Here is a 5,883-nt window from a genome sequence, read left to right as displayed (position 1 = left end):
TAATATTTCTAAAAGGAGTGACTCTGTAATTGCAGAAATAATTTTTATTTTGGGTCTGATTTTGGAGAAATGATTTATTATTATTATTATTATTATTATTATTATCATCATCATCATCATCAATTGGGGAAGTACCAGGGATTGAATTCAGGACCACTGGACCACTGAGTCACATCCCCAGGCCTATTTTGTATTTTATTTATAGACAGGGTCTCACTGAGTTGCCTACCACCTCGCCTTTGCTGAGGCTGGCTTTGAACTAGCGATCCTCCTGTCTCAGCCTCCCAAGCCGCTGGGATTACAGTCATGCACCATGGTGCCTGGTGTAATAATATATTATTCATGAATATATTATTAATGGTAACAATGTGAAGCATGAATTATCTTAATAACTGGGAAGTTAAAATTTTAATGGTGTTTATTCAGTAGCTGTTCTGCAAAGTGTCATTTAGAGGAGTACAAGGGAAAGAAAAACATTTCTTGGGGTAGAAGCTGTGGAAGACAGGAGAGCTGAGTATTCAGGGCCTGGAGGATATAACAAATAGGGTATATGCAAGACAGAAGCTGCTGAAGTTTTTCTAACTGAGATCACCCCCACACAAGAGCCTCTGTCAGACTTTGCTTTATCAAGGAGCTTCCTGACTATGTGCAACTGCTCTTGACTGGCCCAGCTGACCTTGTCTTCCCATTTTCCTGTAACTTGGTTGTGACCTCACACCTCACAGTCTGCATTGCTCACACATCAGACATCGCCTAACTTCATTCCTGCCCACTCTAATTCCATTACAGCTGTTGTGGGGAGGACTTGGCCTCGGTTCTGTCCTTGTACTTTCTCTGGTTGACTTTCGTATTGCAAAAGTGATTTTACTTTTATTGAATGTCTGCAGCTCACTTGCTTGAGGCAGGTGATGTGGTGATGTTGAAGTGAGCATGGACCCCTAAGGTGAGCCAGGCAGGCCCTTTGTTCATATTTAGAGGTGTCCTCCTGGATTGGCTGCAGAAATACGAGTAAACTACATAAGAGTCAGTCACACTCTCTGTGCCTGCTGCTTCATTTGCTGTGGATCCCTTTAGTTATGTGCCATGAGTTTGGAAAGAGCTTGTTCTTTCATCTTATTCTAGAAAGAAAGCATTCCCACTCATAGCCATTTCACACAGTCCAGACCACAAGGCTCAGCTCTGGTACTATTGGCATCTTGAACCAGATAAACCTTTTCTTACTGGAATGATTTGTGCTTTTTAAGATGTTTACCAGTGTCCTTGGCTTCCACCCACAAGAAGCACTGCCCCTTTCCCCATGTGTGATAATCAAAAATGTCTCTGTCATCAGCAGATGTCCCTTGAGGCAGAGGAATCACCACAAGTTGAGAACAATAGACCCGGAGGATGAGTTTCCTATAAAGTTTCATTTTTGACTCATACAGAGTCAGACAAGGGTGGGTGTCTGGACAATATTGTCTTTTCCTGGCATCCTCATCTTTTCCCATGTGCCCTCAATTGGGCCTCATTAGACTGTTGGCAAAGGCCAGGGGGACATGGTGCCAGTCTCCACACAAGTCAGCTTAAGGCTTTCAGAGTTCAAGGCGATTTTCTGCAAGTTTTCTCTTACTGAGCTGGACCATCTTTTTGTAAAACATTCACAAGTTATTACTCTAACCTACTTTCTATCTCAGCAAAGATCTTCATGAAATCAGGAAAATTCCATCCCACAGGGAGATCCCAATAGCATATTGCCTGGAACAAGACTGGCATAAAATGATAAAAACTTCTTTTCTTTTTCTCTAGGCCTCAAAGTACAGTGCTCCTTACTAACCAGCTGGAACTCTCCCAAATCACCCGAGGTGGTAACAAGCAGTCTCCACATCAGGAACTGTGATTGTGATGACTGTGACTTATGTTTTGGACACCTTACCTCTTGGATGGATCATATTCATAGTTATCAGGTCTTGAATTCAATCTGAGGAATTTTAGCTCCACCCCCTCAAAATAAATGGGGTGGTTAATGGAGGAGGGCATTTCTAGTGGGTGGAGGACAACAGTATTAAATAAATCAAAGTTATTGTGTGTTGAAAACTAGGAAGAACTCTTGGATAAAGTGACTGGGAGGTCACTGGTGATATTCTAAGGAGATAGTTCAGTGAGAGAAGGGGATACTAACTAGATGATGGGGGAGGGTGGTGGTTAACAATGAAAGGAAATATGAGCGGGAAAGAGCCAGTGGCTTAGACCCTTCCTCAAGAAGGCAGTGTGAGAGCTGGAGTTGTGGCTCAGTGGTGGAGCACTTGCCTGGCATGTGTGAGGCCCTGGGTTCAATCCTCAGCATCACATATAAATAAATGAATAAAATAAAAGATTCATTGACAACTAAAAATATTTAATAAAAAAGAAGGCAGTGTGAGTGATAGCAAATGCAATTAGTTTTTAAAGAGAGAGGACACCTCAGTCTGTTTGAAGGTTAAGAGGAAGAAACCAGTGGAACAGAGAATTTAAAAGTGTTGGAGAGGAGAGGCTAACTGGGAAAGCAAGTCACCAGAGAGGAGAAACATCCCTTTCTCTCAGGGTGTTAGAAAATAGAAGCATACAAAGGAATTCCCTGATAACATGTTGGGAGAAATCCTAGTTCTTGGCTGGCAGCAGTGAACATCTCAAGTAGGTAAGGAAAACTTGCAAGGAGGAGCGGTCCACTTCAACCACCTTAGAAAGTAAACAACTGCCTCAAGTTGACTCAGTGTTACTAAGGGAACCCGTATAGGAACCTGGTGGTCTAATCCCCCGTGGCGCATTGTGATTGGGCAAGAAACCTATAATATGTATAGCTGTTCCCACAATATATGAGTTTGCAGTCTGCTCGCCACAAACCTGCTTCCACCCAACTCCCAGATTCTAGGTCTTGACTCCATGCCCTTACCCTGCATATGAGCTAGCCCAGCACAAGATAAACTACAATAACATACTGTCTTCAATTAAGAAATTGAAATGCCTTCATAAAATGCACGTGAAAATGCAAAATATTAGACTGTTATCAGCCATGAACACTCTAATTTAAACCAGCTTTAGAATTCTTTGGGTAATAAACTAGTCACTAAGTATTTATTAAACACTTATTGTTTGCATGCCCTAAAGCTTTAGACATATGCCAAATCTCTAAAAAGAGAGGCAATATTATTTCAAAATGTTTATATTACATTATGTAGAAAACATTAAGTGCTAATTTAGCCTTAACATTCTATAACTTTGGTCATCTTCCACCAACTGGTCACCATTATCTCTTTTAACAAAAAAAGATGATATTCAATTCAGTGGACAAATATTAACTGGGCATATACTATAGTCAAGTGTTATGTTCAGTCCTAATGCAGAAGTGTTGGGAAAAAAGGTGCAGAACTGTGCCAGAATTGTCATGAGTTTTCTAGACGCACAGCAAATGTTTAAAACCTAGAATCGCACATCTTTGAAATTGGAATTGTCGGGTGCAGGGGCACACACCTGTAATCCCCAGCAGCTCAGGACGCTGAGGCAGGTGGATTGCAAATTCAAAACCAGACTCAGCAAAAGTGAGGTGTTAAGCAACTCACTGAGACCCTTTCTCTAAATAAAATACAAAATAGGGCTGAGGATGTGGCTCAGTGGTCGAGTGTCTCTGAGTTCAATCCCTAGTACCCAAAAATAAAAAATAAAACACAGTATATTCAAAATATTTTTGTATTAGTGGACCACTGAAGAAATATCCCCTGTCCACAAGAAGGGAGATCAAAAGAAAGAACTCCTTCTATCTGATCTGGTAATATTTTAATTATGCAAAAGGTAAAAGGAAGGAAGTCCTTTGACAGTTTTTTTTCCTGGAGTCTGAATTTAAATCTGTGCCATGTAAACAAATAGCTTAACACGTCCACTTAACTTTCTCATCAATTTTAAAGTCAAATCAATAATCTCTTTCTTCCTGAAGATAGCTGGCTGGACCAGATGCTATTTTTGAAGTATAATTTGACTTCAAGAGTACTATAGAATTTCCAAGAGTTTTATCTCTATGATAAAACTGCTCAAATGCATAGAATATATAATACATCTATTTTCCATTTTAAAACAAGTATATTTTCCTTTTAAATACAGTTAAGGAAGAATTTGCTGCATTTTTTTGGAATAACTTGGGAAGGGTTACCATGGTTTCTGTGGCCTCTTGTTCACTTTTTCTATACATCGCCAGAATATGAGATCATCTGAGGCCATCTTTGTCAATTCTTCTGATTTATGTCCCTTGGCATGCATTTTCTATGGGGTGGTATGACATGACCTATAACCCACTAAAGGGGCATAGTACTTAAGAACAGATAAGAATTATCTGTGGTATTAAAATTACATGATAGGGGCAGGAAGATTAGGAAAACAAAACAGAGCAAAACAAAAACCTAAAAGGTTTTGGCAAAGATGGAGATCAATAATCACAAACAAGATTGAGAAACACTGCCTTAGGGCAGAGTCCTTGAGCCCTTAGGATCTATTGGGAAGGAGTCTGATGCATCAAATATAATCATTTTTTAAAACCTTTAAAGGTTTCTATTTGAGGTATATTCTCTCTCTTTCTAATCTATAATAGGACATTTTTGCAATGTTTTAAATTTAGACCTTTTCTAATTCAATGTAGTATGTAAAAATTATTTTATGCAAATTGTGCTTGTGACAAGAAATAGTTTTAGAAAATAATCCTTTCTTTTGAGGCCAGACATTTCTGAATGGCAATCTGGCAGCACGAACTTTCAGGAGACCATGGAAGGAAAACCATTAGGTACCAGAAAGACACATTCCATCTGAGATTTGCTTTGAATTAATCTTGCAATCAGGAGCAAATCCCTTAGTGCCCCAGCCCCCAGTTCCCTCATCTATCAAATGAGGATACTAAAACTTAACTTTGTAAATTTGTTAAAGAATTTGAAATAATAGATGTGGAGTGACTGGTACTCAGTTTCTGAGTTAGGTGATAAGGACTGAGGTAAACAGTAATAATGGACAGAAGAGAACAAGGTACGGGTGGATTTATTTGCCAGACATCACAAACATCCTGTTTGGGTTCTTACTGCTGCCTCAAAAATTTAGCTCCTGCTAAGGTTAAATAAACTCAAAAGAATTGTCAGTAGCTGTGGAGTAAGATTCAGGTTTGCATCAATGAAGAGACGTGAGGATGGTGAGAAATGCAAGCAAGGAAAAGTCTTTCTCCTGTTCCATAAAAATCACCGTGATTTATTCATTTAATGAAAAAGTCAGAATCACCATGATTTATTCATTTAATGAAAAAAGTCAGGGGCTTGTGTGGGCACAACAGCTGCGGTTTTATGAAGGGAAAATAAGCCAGAATTCCTTGCGGCAGAACTGCTGCCACAAGGGGTCAGATCTGGATTATTGTAGATGCTGGCATCGGTCCACACTGACACATTCATGATTGGGTATCACATCATTTGAGATAACTTGCAAGTCTTTTAGGTGAGAAAACTTAAGCTACAGCAAACCAGACCAGCTCTGTTTAAGTAAAAGTTTCACCGTCTTTGATCTGAACTTCAATGTTTGGAGCCAGGACAGAAGAAGGAACATGGCTATCTTGAAGTGCATTTGGGTTGGTGGTTGCCCACTCAACAGATGTGAGCAGTTTAGTTGTCGCCATAAATCAAGGGCTCCCCCACCCCAGTGTTATAAATAAGGATGGGTAAATATTTTGGATCCATCAGCCTCCAAGTATTCTTCAGATGTTTTGGTTCAATCAAACAGAACACATCTTGCAAAGCACATTTCCCCTTGATTTTTTAGGACTGTATGTGATTTATGAGAAATAGAATCCATATGTTTCTGCTTCATTTACACTTAAATAATCAAAAGGTTGTGTGTTGTAAGAGC

This window comes from Sciurus carolinensis, chromosome 6 (assembly GCF_902686445.1).
Source record: "Sciurus carolinensis chromosome 6, mSciCar1.2, whole genome shotgun sequence".
In the NCBI taxonomy this organism is placed as follows: Eukaryota; Metazoa; Chordata; class Mammalia; order Rodentia; family Sciuridae; genus Sciurus; species Sciurus carolinensis.
Note: the sequence above shows the minus strand (reverse complement) of the source record.